Source organism: Scardinius erythrophthalmus (assembly GCF_964197995.2).
Source record: "Scardinius erythrophthalmus genome assembly, chromosome: 2".
NCBI classification, from domain to species: domain Eukaryota; kingdom Metazoa; phylum Chordata; class Actinopteri; order Cypriniformes; family Leuciscidae; genus Scardinius; species Scardinius erythrophthalmus.
Window position 1 is genome coordinate 18,800,713 of NC_138222.1, and position 14,465 is coordinate 18,815,177.

Below are 14,465 nucleotides of genomic sequence, written 5' to 3' on the forward strand. Positions count from 1 at the left end.
GTCTCTGTGACATTCAGAATGGAAGATATACTTCTTTGGATTTTGGTTGCTAGGGTACTCTATTTGGTTGCTAGGGAGTGGCTTGGCAGCTGCCAATCATGAAACTCCAAAGGCTGCTTGTCAGTGTGAATGATATAAACCAACTCCCATGTCTCTGTGACATTCAGAATATAAGATATCCCTCTAGGATTTTAGTTGCTAAGGTGCTCGACAATGGTTGCTAGGGAGGGGCTAGGAAGTGTTGAGGTGATTCATGATTGGCCATTTGATGCCCTGAGTGAAACGAGACCACCTTCGTGTTTTTATATGATCTACCAGAGCGTTTCTAGACGTTTCTAGGGTGTTCAGTATGGTTGCTAAGGTATTTTTTTTAGTTGCTATGGTGCTACTAGGTGGTTGGTAGTTGTCAAAGATGGTTACTATGGAGTTTTTATAGAGTTATTAAAATCTTTAATAACGAGTGCCTTGGATTTTAATAACGAGTGCCTGTGGCCTCGTGCCTATGGCTGAATAGGCACAAGCATGGAGCGATATCGCAAGGCCACGAGTGTAATATTGCTTTAAAAAATACAAAAATATGTAAAAAAAAATTTTTTTTGGTTTAGGGTGGTTGCTAGGGAGCTCTTAGTGGTTGCTAGGGTGCTTTAACTGGTTGCTAGGGTGTGGCTATGAAGATTTTAGGCCATTACTTATTGGCTGCTTGATAATATAAATCCTCTGAGGGAGAGAGAGAGGGAGAGACGCAGGGCTGTCAGGCCCTTTGGAGTCTGTGTGTGTGAAAACGGCAGTTGGGATTCAAATGTTTTTAGAACTCCCCATGTTAAGTCAATGGGACTTTTTTGGCCGCTTTTTCGTCCGCTGTGCGAACATCGTACACCCGATCGCTTAGAAAGGTCATAGCACACCTCTCCTCAATGAGCCGGTCGATTTGACACCTCACTCAGGGGTCTGTGACAAACGGTGCGGGGCGCATTACGCGCCAAACTTTTGTGTGGAAGAATAATAATAAAAAGAATAATAAGTATGAGCAATAACAATAGTGATGCTTTCAAAAAAGCACCACTAATAATAAGTATGCAAGAGAACACTAATGATGCCTTGCTTTCAGCAAGCACCATTAATAATAAGTATGCAAGAGAACACTAGTGATGCCTTGCTTTCAGCAAGCACCACTAATAATAAGTATGCAAGAGAACACTAATGATGCCTTGCTTTCAGCAAGCACCATTAATAATAAGTATGCAAGAGAACACTAATGATGCCTTGCTTTCAGCAAGCACCATTAATAATAAGTATGGAGGATAACAATAGTGATGCCTTGCTTTCAGCAAGCACCACTAATAATAAGTATGGAGGATAACAATAGTGATGCCTTGCTTTCAGCAAGCACCACTAATAACTAGAATGTACATTTCCTGAAGAAAATGTGAAGTGGTGCTTGCAGTGGCAAAACTCGCCACTCGGTTGCTAGAGTGTGGTACATGATTGCATACAAGCCAACAAACATGTCTGTACGATGTTCTTGTGCTGAGATATGGCTTATTCATGTTGTTCAGGTGGTTGCTAGGGTGTTGCTAGGGTCTTCAGGGTGGTTGCTAGGGTGTGATGGGTGGTTGCTAGGGCGTTGCTAGGCAGTTGCTAGGGTGTTCTGGCTGGTTGCTAGGGCGTTGCTAGGCAGTTGCTAGGGTTTTTTGGGTGGTTGCTATGGTGTTGCTAGGGTATTCTGGATGGTTGCTAGGGTGTTGCTAGGGTGGTTGCTATGGTGTTGCTAGGCAGTTGCTAAGGTGTTCTGGGTGGTTGCTAGGCGGTTGCTAGGGTATTCTTGGTGGTTGCTAGGGCATTACTAGGTGGTTGCTAGGGTGTTGTGGGTGGTTGCTATGGTGTTGCTAGGTGGTTGCTAGGGTGTTCTGGGTGGTTGCTATGCAGTTGCTATGGTATTCTTGGTGGTTGCTAGGGAGTTGTAGGCGGTTGCTAGGGTATTCTGGGTGGTTGCTAGGGCATTGCTAGTCAGTTGCTAGGGTGTTCTGGGTGGTTACTATGGTGTTAGGCGGTTGCTAGGGTATTCTGGGTGGTTGCTAAGGTGTTGCTAGGCGGTTGCTAGGGTGTTCTGGGTGGTTGCTAAGGTGTTGCTAGGCGGTTGCTAGGGTATTTTTGGGTGGTTACTATGGTGTTGCTAGGTGGTTGCTAGGGTATTCTGGATGGTTGCTAGGATGGTTGCTATGGTGTTGCTAGGCAGTTGCTAAGGTGTTCTGGGTGGTTGCTAGGCAGTTGCTAGGTGGTTGCTAGGGTGTTCTGGGTGGTTGCTATGGTGTTGCTAGGCAGTTGCTATGGTATTCTGGGTGGATGCTAGGGCGTTGCTAGGCAGTTGCTAGGGTGTTCTGGGTGGTTGCTAGGCAGTTGCTAGGTGTTCTGGGTGGTTGCTAGGCAGTTGCTAGGTGTTCTGGGTGGTTGCTAGGGTGTTCTGGGTGGTTGCTAGGCAGTTGCTAGGTGTTCTGGGTGGTTGCTAGGGTGTTCTGGGTGGTTGCTAGAGTTTTTTGGTGGTTACTAGAGCATTTCTAGACGTTGCTAGGGTGTTCAGGGTGGTTGCTAAGGTATTTTTGGTAGTTGCTATGGTGTTACTAGGTGGTTGGTAGTTGTCAAATATGGTTACTATGGAGTTTTTATAGAGTTCTTAAAATCTTTAATAACGAGTGCCTTCAGTACGGCACTCGGCCTGCGGCCTCGTGCCTATGGCCGAATAGGCACAAGCATGGAGCGATATCGCAAGGCCACGAGAGTAAAATTGCTTTAAAAAATAAAAATAAATAAAATAAATGTTTTTTTTGGTTTAGGGTGGTTGCTATGGAGCTCTTAGTGGTTGCTAGGGTGCTGTAACTGGTTGCTAGGGTGTGGCTATGAAGATTTTAGGCCATTACTTATTGGTTGCTTGATAATATAAATCCTCTGAGGGAGAGAGAGAGGGAGAGACGCAGGGGTGTCAGGCCCTTTGGAGTCTGTGTGTGTGAAAACGTCGGTTTGGATTTGAATTTTTTTAGAATGCCCAATGCAAAGTCAATGGGACTTTTTTGGCCGCTTTTTCGTCCGCTGTGCGAACATCGTACACCCGATCGCTTAGAAAAGTCATACCACACCTCTCCTCAATGAGCCGGTCGATTTGATGCCTCACTCAGGGGTCTGAGACAAACGGTGCGAGGCGCATTACGCGCCAAATTTTGTCCAGAATAATAAGAAGAATAACTAGAATGTACATTTCCTGAAGAAAATGTGAAATGGTGCTTGCAGTGGCAAAACTCGCCACTCGGTTGCTAGGGTGTTGTACATGATTGCATACGAGCCAACAACCATGTCTGTACAATGTTGTGGAGCTGAAATATAGCTTCTATATGTTGCAATATGGTTTATATGTGGCTCTAAATGGTTGCTAGGGTGTTCTGGGTGGTTGCTAGGGCGTTGCTAGGCAGTTACTAGGGTATTCTGGGTGGTTGCTAGGGTATTCTGGGTGGTTGCTATGGTGTTAGGCAGTTGCTATGGTATTCTGGGTGGTTGCTAGGGCGTTGCTAGGCAGTTGCTAGGGTATTCTGGGTGGTTGCTAGGCGGTTGCTAGGCAGTTGCTAGGGTATTCTGGGTGGTTGCTAGGGCGTTGCTAGGCAGTTGCTAGGGTGTTCTGGCTGGTTGCTAGGCGGTTGCTAGGCGGTTGCTAGGGTATTCTGGGTGGTTGCTAGGGCGTTGCTATGGTATTCTTGGTGGTTGCTAGGCAGTTGCTAGGGTGTTCTGGCTGGTTGCTAGGCGGTTGCTAGGCGGTTGCTAGGGTATTCTGGGTGGTTGCTAGGGCGTTGCTAGGCAGTTGCTAGGGTGTTCTGGGTGGTTGCTAGGCAGTTGCTATGGTATTCTGGGTGGTTGCTAGGGCGTTGCTAGGGTATTCTGGGTGGTTGATAGGCGGTTGCTAGGCAGTTGCTATGGTATTCTGGGTGGTTGCTAGGGTGTTCTGGGTGGTTGCTAGGCAGTTGCTAAGTGGTTGCTAGGGTGTTCTGGGCGGTTGCTATGGTGTTGCTAAGCAGTTCTGGTTGGTTGCTAGGCGGTTGCTAGGGTATTCTTGGTGGTTGCTAGGGTGTTGCTAGGTGTTTGCTAGGGTGTTCTTGGTGTTTGCTATGGTGTTGCTAGGCAGTTGCTATGGTATTCTGGGTGGATGCTAGGGCGTTGCTAGGTGGTTGCTAGGCTGTTCTGGGTGGTTGCTATGGTGTTGCTAGGCAGTTGCTATGATATTCTGGGTAGTTGCTAGGCGGTTGCTAGGCAGTTGCTAGGGTATTCTGGGTGGTTGCTAGGCGGTTGCTAGGCAGTTGCTAGGGTATTCTGGGTGGTTGCTAGGGCGTTGCTAGGCAGTTGCTAGGGTGTTCTGGCTGGTTGCTAGGCGGTTGCTAGGCGGTTGCTAGGGTATTCTGGGTGGTTGCTAGGGCGTTGCTAGGCAGTTGCTAGGGTGTTCTGGGTGGTTGCTAGGCGGTTTCTAGGCAGTTGCTATGGTATTCTGGGTGGTTGCTAGGGCGTTGCTAGGGTATTCTGGGTGGTTGATAGGCGGTTGCTAGGCAGTTGCTATGGTATTCTGGGTGGTTGCTAGGGTGTTCTGGGTGGTTGCTAGGCAGTTGCTAAGTGGTTGCTAGGGTGTTCTGGGCGGTTGCTATGGTGTTGCTAAGCAGTTCTGGTTGGTTGCTAGGCGGTTGCTAGGATATTCTTGGTGGTTGCTAGGGTGTTGCTAGGTGTTTGCTAGGGTGTTCTTGGTGTTTGCTATGGTGTTGCTAGGCAGTTGCTATGGTATTCTGGGTGGATGCTAGGGCGTTGCTATGGTATTCTGGGTGGATGCTAGGGCGTTGCTAGGCAGTTGCTAGGGTGTTCTGGGTGGTTTGTAAGCAGTTGCTAGGTGTTCTGGGTGGTTGCTAGGCAGTTGCTAGCATGATGCTAGCATGATTAGCATGTTGCTAGCATGTTTTTAGCAAGATGCTGTTGCCAGGTGGTTGCTAGGGTGTTCTGGGTGGTTGCTATGGTGTTGCTAGGCAGTTGCTAAGGTGTTCTGGGTGGTTGCTAGGCAGTTACTAGTGTATTCTTGGTGGTTGCTAGGCAGTTGCTAGGGTATTCTTGGTGGTTGCTAGGGCGTTGCTAGGTGGTTGCTAGGATGTTCTGGGTGGTTGCTATAGTGTTGCTAGGCAGTTGCTATGGTATTCTGGGTGGATGCTAGGGCGTTGCTAGGCAGTTGCTAGAGTGTTCTGGGTGGTTGCTAGGCAGTTGCTAGGTTTTCTGGGTGGTTGCTAGGCAGTTGCTAGGGTGTTCTGGGTGGTTGCGAGTGCCTTATGTACGGCACTCGGCCTGCGGCCTCGTGCCTATGGCCGAATAGGCACAAGCATGAAGCAATTTCGCAAGGCCACGAGTGTAATATTGCTATAATTTTAAAAAAAAAGCAGTTGCTAGGGTGTTCTGGGTGGTTGCGAGTGCCTATGGCCGAATAGGGTGTTCTGGGTGGTTCAGTACGGCACTCGGCCTGCGGCCTCGTGCCTATAGCCGAATAGGCACAAGCATGGAGCAATATCGCAAGGCCACGAGTGTAATATTGCGTTAAAAAATACAAAAAAATTTAAAAAACATTTTTTTTTGGTTTAGGGTGGTTGCTAGGGAGCTCTTAGTGGTTGCTAGGGTGCTGAAACTGGTTGCTAGGGTGTGGCTATGAAGATTTTAGGCCATTACTTATTGGCTGCTTGATAATATAAATCCTCTGAAGGAGAGAGAGAGGGAGAGATGCAGGGGTGTCAGCCCCTTTAGAGTCTGTGTGTGTGAAAACGGCAGTTGGGATTCAAATGTTTTTAGAACTCCCAATGTAAAGTCAATGGGGACTTTTTTGGCCGCTTTTTCGTCCGCTGTGCGAACATCGTACACCCGATCGCTTAGAAAAGTCATAGCACACCTCTCCTCAATGAGCCGGTCGATTTGATGCCTCATTCAGGGGTCTGAGACAAACGGTGCGGGGCGCATTACGCGCCGAAAAGTTGTCCAGAATAATAATAATAATAACTAGAATGTACATTTCCTGAAGAAAATGTGAAATGGTGCTTGCAGTGGCAAAACTCTCCACTCGGTTGCTAGGGTGTTGTACATGATTGCATACGAGCCAACAACCATGTCTGTACGATGTTGTGGAGCTGAAATATAGCTTCTATATGTTGCAATATGGTTTATATGTGGCTCTAAACGGTTGCTAGGGTGTTCCGGGTGGTTGCTATGCAGTTGCTAGGTGGTTGCTAGGGTGTTCTGGGCGGTTGCTATGGTGTTGCTAAGCAGTTGCTAAGGTGTTCTGGTTGGTTGCTAGGCGGTTGCTAGGGTATTCTTGGTGGTTGCTAGGGTGTTGCTAGGTGGTTGCTAGGGTGTTCTGGGTGGTTGCTATGGTGTTGCTAGGCGGTTGCTAGGGTATTCTGGGTGGTTGCTAGGGCGTTGCTAGGCAGTTGCTAGGGTGTTCTGGGTGGTTGCTAGGCAGTTGCTATGGTATTCTGGGTGGTTGCTAGGGCGTTGCTAGGCAGTTGCTAGGGTGTTCTGGGTGGTTGCTAGGCAGTTGCTAGGGTATTCTTGGTGGTTGCTAGGCAGTTGCTAGGTGGTTGCTAGGGTATTCTTGGTGGTTGCTAGGGTGTTGCTAGGTGGTTGCTAGGGCATTCTGGGTGGATGCTAGGGCGTTGCTAGGCAGTTGCTAGGGTATTCTGGGTGGTTGCTAGGGCATTGCTAGGCAGTTGCTAGGGTGTTCTGGGTGGTTGCTATGGACTTGCTAGGCCGTTGCTAGGGTATTCTGGGTGGTTGCTATGTTGTTGCTAGGCGGTTGCTAGGGTATTCTGGGTGGTTGCTAGGGCGTTGCTAGGGTATTCTGGGTGGTTGCTATGGTGTTGCTAGGCGGTTGCTAGGGTATTCTGGGTGCTTGCTAGGGCATTGCTAGGCAGTTGCTAGGGTGTTCTGGGTGGTTGCTAGGGCGTTGCTAGGCAGTTGCTAGGGTGTTCTGGGTGGTTGCTATGGACTTGCTAGGCCGTTGCTAGGGTATTCTGGGTGGTTGCTATGTTGTTGCTAGGCGGTTGCTAGGGTATTCTGGGTGGTTGCTAGGGCGTTGCTAGGCAGTTGCTAGGGTATTCTGGGTGGTTGCTATGGTGTTGCTAGGCGGTTGCTAGGGTATTCTTGGTGGTTGCTAGGGCGTTGCTAGGCAGTTGCTAGGGTATTCTGGGTGGTTGCTAGGCAGTTGCTAGGGTATTCTGGGTGGTTGCTATGGACTTGCTAGGCCGTTGCTAGGGTATTCTGGGTGGTTGCTATGTTGTTGCTAGGCGGTTGCTAGGGTATTCTTGGTGGTTGCTAGGGCGTTGCTAGGCAGTTGCTAGGGTATTCTGGGTGGTTGCTATGGTGGTGCTTGGCGGTTGCTAGGGTATTCTTGGTGGTTGCTAGGGCGTTGCTAGGCAGTTGCTAGGGTATTCTGGGTGGTTGCTATGGTGTTGCTAGGCGGTTGCTAGGGTATTCTGGGTGGTTGCTATGGTGTTGCTAGGCGGTTGCTAGGGTATTCTGGGTGGTTGCTAGGTGGTTGCTAGGTGGTTGCTAGGTGGTTCCTAGGGTATTCTTGGTTGTTGCTAGGGCGTTGCTAGGTGGTTGCTAGGGTTTTCTGGGTGGTTGCTATGGTGTTGCTAGGCAGTTGCTATGGTATTTTGGGTGGATGCTAGGGCGTTGCTAGGCAGTTGCTAAGGTGTTCTGGGTAGTTGCTACGGTATTTTTGGTGGTTACTAGAGAGTTTTTATAGAGTTATTAAAATCTTTAATAACGAGTGCCTTCAGTACGGCACTCGGCCTGCGGCCTCGTGCCTATGGCCGAATAGGCACAAGCATGGAGCAATATCGCAAGGCCACGAGTGTAATATCGCGTTAAAAAATACAAAAAAATGTAAAAAAAAATTTTTTTTTGGTTTAGGGTGGTTGCTAGGGAGCTCTTAGTGGTTGCTAGGGTGCTGAAACTGGTTGCTATGGTGTGGCTATGAAGATTTTAGGTCATTACTTATTGGCTGCTTGATAATATAAATCCTCTAAGGGAGAGAGAGAGAGGGAGAGACGCAGGGGTGTCAGGCCCTTTGGAGTCTGTGTGTGTGAAAACGTCGGTTGGGATTCAAATATTTTTAGAATGCCCAATGTAAAGTCAATGGGACTTTTTTGGCCGCTTTTTCGTCCGCTGTGCGAACATCGTACACCCGATCGCTTAGAAAAGTCATAGCACACCTCTCCTCAATGAGCCGGTCGATTTGACACCTCACTCAGGGGTCTGAGACAAACGGTGCGGGGCGAGTTTCGCGCCAAACTTTGTCCAGAATAAAAATAAGAATAATAATAAGTATGCAAGAGAACACTAATGATGCCTTGCCTTTGGCAAGCACCATTAATAATAATAACTAGAATGAACATTTCCAGAAGAAAATGTGAAATGGTGCTTGCAGTGGCAAAACTCGCCACTCGGTTGCTAGAATGTGGTACATGATTGCATACGAGCCAACAAACATGTCTGTACGATGTTCTGGTGCTGAGATATGGCTTATTCGTGTTGTTCAGGTGGTTGCTAGGGTGTTCTGGGTGGTTGCTAGGCAGTTGCTAGGGTATTCTGAGTGGTTGCTAGGGTGTTGCTAGACAGTTGCTAGGGTATTCTGGGTGGTTGCTAGGGCATTGCTAGGCAGTTGCTAGGGTGTTCTGGGTGGTTGCTAGGCAGTTGCTAGGGTATCCTGGGTGGTTGCTAGGGTGTTGCTAGGGTGTTCTGGGTGGTTGCTAGGGCGTTGCTAGGCAGTTGCTAGGGTGTTCTATGTGGTTGCTATGGTGTTGCTAGGCGGTTGCTAGGGTATTCTGGGTGGTTGCTAGGGCGTTGCTAGGCAGTTGCTAGGGTGTTCTGGGTGGTTGCTATGGTGTTCCTAGGCGGTTGCTAGGGTATTCTGGGTGGTTGCTAGGGCGTTGCTAGGCAGTTGCTAGGGTGTTCTGGGTGGTTTCTAGGGTGTTGCTAGGCAGTTGCTAGGGTATTCTGGGTGGTTGCTAGGCGGTTGCTATGGTATTCTTGGTGGTTGCTAGGGCGTTGCTAGGCAGTTACTAGGCTGTTCTGGGTGGTTGCTAGGGCGTTGCTAGGCGGTTGCTAGGGTGTTCTGGGTGGTTGCTATGGGGTTGCTAAGCGGTTGCTAGGGTATTCTGGGTGGTTGCTAGGGCGTTGCTAGGGTGTTCTGGGTGGTTGCTATGGTGTTGCTAGGCGGTTGCTAGGGTATTCTGGGTGGTTGCTAGGCAGTTGCTAGGGTGTTCTGGGTGGTTGCTAGGGTGTTGCTAGGCAGTTGCTAGGCTGTTCTGGGTGGTTGCTATGGTGTTGCTAGGGTATTCTGGGTGGTTGCTAGGGCATTGCTAGGCAGTTGCTAGGGTGTTCTGGGTGGTTGCTAGGCGGTTGCTAGGGTATTCTGGATGGTTGCTAGGGTGTTGCTAGGGTGTTCTGGGTGGTTGCTATGGTGTTGCTATGCGGTTGCTAGGGTATTCTGGGTGGTTGCTAGGGCGTTGCTAGGCAGTTGCTAGGGTGTTCTGGGTGGTTACTATGGTGTTGCTAGGTGGTTGCTAGGGTATTTTGGGTGGTTGCTAGGCGGTTGCTAGGCAGTTGCTAGGGTGTTCAGGGTGGTTGCTAAGGTATTATTGGTGGTTACTATGGTGTTACTAAGTGGTTGGTAGTTGTCACTGATGATTACTATTGCAGTTCTTAGCATTTTCTTGGCATGATTTAGCACTTACCTAATCGCTATTAGCATGTAGCTATTCAAAGCTAGCATGTGTAGCATGTTGGAATTCCTCCTTGCTAGTATGAGTCAAAAGAGCCAACCCCCATCTCTATACGATGTTCTGATGCAAAGAAATAGGTCTTGCAAAATGGTTGCTAAGGTACTCTGTTTGGTTGCTAGGGAATGGCTTGGCAGCTGCCAATCATGAAACTCTAAAGCTGCTTGTCAGTATGAATGATATAAAACAACTCCCATTCCTCTGTGACATTCAGAATGAAAGATATCCCTCAATGGATTTTGGTTGCTAAGGTGCTTGACAATGGTTGCTAGGGCGGGGCTAGCAAGTGTTGTGATGTCTCATGAATGGCTCTTTGCTGCCCTGAGTCAAACTTGTGTTAACCCCATCTTTTTATGATGTTCTGATGCAGAGATATAGGTCTTGTAAAATGGTTGATAGGGTACTCTGTTTGGTTGCTAGGGAGTGGCTTGGCAGCTGCCAATGATGAAACTGCAAAGGCTTCTTGTCACTATGAATGACATAAACCAACTCCCATGCCTCTGTGACATTCAGAATGGAAGATATCCCTCTTTGGATTTTGGTTGCTAAGGTGCTCGACAATGGTTGCTAGGGAGGGGATAGGAAGTGTTGAGGTGATTCGTGATTGGCTGTTTGCTTCCCCGAGTCAAATGAGACCACCCCCATGTTTCTATGACAATTCAGTCCGGAGATATCCCTTTGATCTCTTTCAATGGAAGTCTATGGGACTTGTTGCTAAGGTGCTCTAAATGGTTGCTAGGGCATGGCTTGATAGCTTCACAATGAGCCTGAGAGACTGATTGGTCATCTGAGTAAAATGAGCCCGCCCCCTTGTCTCTATGACACTGTGATCTAGAGCTACGTTCAATACAAAATCCCTATGCAATGTGTAGGACGGCCCATTTCATGGGCCGTCCCACACCATTGTAAGTCAATGGGAAACTTTGGGACGCTCCTGCCCCCCAGGGGTGCAACTTTTACCCCATTGTGAGGTATGATCTTACAGAGCCTGCCAGCCTCTTCAAATGTGGTGACCCACATGTCTGTACGAAATCCTCTCTCAGAGCTACGAGTGGTCAAAGTTCGTTGCAATGTTAAGTCTATGGGACTTTTTTGGCTGCTTTTTTGCCCCCGGGGCAAACATCATACCCCCGATCGCTTATAAAAGTCATAGCACACCTCTCCTCAATGAGCCGGTCGATTTGACACCTCTGTCAGGGGTCTGACACAAACGGTGCGGGGCGAGTTACGCGCCAAACTTTGTCCAGAATAATAATAACTAGAATGTACATTTCCTGAAGAAAATGTGAAGTGGTGCTTGCAGTGGCAAAATTCGGCACTCGGTTGCTAGGGTGTTGTACATGATCGCATACGAGCCAACAACCATGTCTGTACGCTGTTGTGGAGCTGAAATATGGCTTCTTTATGTTGCAATATGGTTGCTAGGTGGCTGTAAACGGTTGCTAGGGTGTGAATACAAAGTTACCATGGTGAAATTTACAGACTGTTTCCCAACCAAAACTAAAGAGCCAACCCCCATCTCTATATGATGTTCTGATGCAGAGACATGGGTCTTGATAAACGGTTGCTAGGGTCCTCTGTTTGGTTGCCAGGGAGTGACTTGGCAGATACCAATGATGAAACTGCAAAGGCTTCTTGTCACTCTGAATGATATAAACCAACTCCCATGCCTCTATGACATTCAGAATGGAAGATATCCCTCCTTGGATTTTGGTTGCTAGGGTACTCTGTTTGGTTGCTAGAGAGTGGCTTGGCAGCTGCCAATGATGAAATTCCAAAGGCTTCTTGTCAGTATGAATGATATAAACCAACTCCCATGCCTGTGTGACATTCAGAAAGGAAGATATTCCTCTTTGGAATTTGGTTGCTAGGGTACTCTGTTTGGTTGATATGGAGTTGCTTGGCAGCTGCCAATCATGAAACACCAAAGGCTTCTTGTCAATATGAATGATATAAACCAACTCCCATGCCTCTGTGACAGTCAGAATGGAAGATATCCCTCTCTGGAGTTTGGTTGCTAGGGTCCTCTGTTTGGTTGCTATGGAGTGGCTTGGCAGCTGTTAATGATGAAACTGCATAAGTTTCTTGTCAGTATGAATGAAAATAAACCAACTCCCATCTCTATACGATGTTCTGATGCAGAGATATAGGTCTTGCTAAACGGTTGCTAGGGTACTCTGTTTGGTTGCTAGGGAGTGGCTTGGCAGCTGCCAATGATGAAATTAAAAAGGCTTCTTGTCACAATGAATGATAAAAAACCAACTCCCATGCATCTGTGACATACAGAATGGAAGATATCCCTCTTTGGATTTTTGTTGCTAGGGTACTCTGTTTGGTTGCTAGGGAGTAGCTTGGCAGCTGCCAACCATAAAACTCCAGAGGCTGCTTGTCAGTTTGAATGATATAAACCAACTCCCAGCTCTATACGATGTTCTGATACAGAGAAATTATTTTTGCTAAATGGTTGCTAGGGTACTCTGTTTAGTTGCTAGGGAGTGGCTTGGCAGCTGCCAGTGATGAAACTGCAAAGGCTTCTTGTCACTATGAATGATATAAACCAACTCCCATTTCTTTGTGACATTCAAAATGGAAGATAACCCTCTTTGGATTTTGGTTGCTAGGGTACTCTGTTTGGTTGCTATGGAGTGGCTTGGCAGCTGCCAATAATGAAACTCCAAAGGCTGGTTGTCAGTATGAATAAAACAAACCAACTCCCATGCCTCTGTGACATTCAGAATGGAAGATATCCCTCTTTGCATTTTGGTTGCTAGGGTACTCTGTTTGGTTGCTATGGAGTTGTTTGGCAGCTGCTAATGATGAAACTGTAAAGGCTTATTGTCAGTATGAATGATATAAACCAACTCCCATCTCTATACGATGTTCTGATGCGGAGATATAGGTATTGCAAAACGGTTGCTAGGGTACTCAAGTTTGGTTGCTATGGAGTGGCTTGGCAGCTGCCAATGATGAAACTGAAAAGGCTTTGTGTCACTATGAATGATATAAACCAACTCCCATTTCTCTGTGACATTCAGAATGGCAGATATCCCTCTTTGGATTTTGGTTGCTAGGGTACTCTGTTTGGTTGCTATGGAGTGGCTTGGCAGCTGCCAATGACGAAACTGCAAAGCCTTCTTGTCACTATGAATGATATAAACCAACTCCCATGCCTCTGTGACATTCAGAATGGAAGATATCCCTCTCGGATTTTGGTTGCTAAGGTGCTCGACAATGGTTGCTAGGGAGGGGCTAGGAAGAGTTGAGGTGATTCATGATTGGCTGTTTGCTGCCCCAAGTCAAACGAGACCACCCTCTAGTTTCTATGACAATTCAGTCCGGAGATATCCCTTTGAACTCTTTCAATGGAAGTCTATGGGACTTGTTGCTAAGGTGCTCTAAATGGTTGCTAGGGCGTGGCTTGATAGCTTCACAATGATCCTGAGAGACTGATTGGTCGTCTGAGTAAAATGAGCCCACCCCCTTGTCTCTACGATACTGTGATCCAGAGCTACGTTCATTACAAAATCCCTATGCAATTTACCATAGTAGGAAAAGCATGTGTGTTTCACGGGACATTCCTTCCCCATAGTAAGTCAATGGGGCAACTTTGGGACGCTCCTGCCCCCCAGGGGTGCAACTTTTACCCCATTGTGAGGTATGTTCTTACAGGGCCTGTCAGCCTCTTCAAATGTGGCAAATCACACGTTTCTGCGAAATCCTCGCTCAGAGCTATGAGTGCTCAAAGTTCGTCGCAATGTTAAGTCAATGGAACTTTTTGGGCCGCTTTTTCGCCCCTGGGGTGAACACCGCACCCCCGATCGCTTATAAAAGTCATAGCACACCTCTCCTCAATGAGCCGGTCGATTTGACACCTCATTCATGGGTCTGTGACAAACGGTGTGGGGCGAGTTACGCGCCAAACTTTGTCCAGAATAATAATAATAACTAGAATGTACATTTCCTGAAGAAAATGTGAAATGGTGCTTGCAGTGGCAAAACTCTCCACTCGGTTGCTAGGGTGTTGTACATGATTGCATACGAGCCAACAACCATGTCTGTACGATGTTGTGGAGCTGAAATATGGCTTCTATATGTTGCAATATGGTTGCTAGGTGGCTCTAAATGGTTGCTAGGGTGTGAATACACAGTTACCATGGTGATATTTACAGACTGTTTTACAACTGAAACTAATGAGCCAACCCCCATCTCTATACAATATTCTGATGCAGAGATGTAGGTCTTGTAAAATGGTTGCTAGGGTACTCTGTTTGGTTGCTATGGAGTTGCTTGGCAGCTGCTGATGATGAAACTGCAAAGGCTGCTTGTCAGTTTGAATGATATAAACCAACTCCCAGCTCTATACGATGTTCTGATACAGAGAAATTATTTTTGCTAAATGGTTGCTAGGGTACTCTGTTTAGTTGCTAGGGAGTGGCTTGGCAGCTGCCAGTGATGAAACTGCAAAGGCTTCTTGTCACTATGAATGATATAAACCAACTCCCATTTCTTTGTGACATTCAAAATGGAAGATAACCCTCTTTGGATTTTGGTTGCTAGGGTACTCTGTTTGGTTGCTATGGAGTGGCTTGGCAGCTGCCAATAATGAAACTCCAAAGGCTGGTTGTC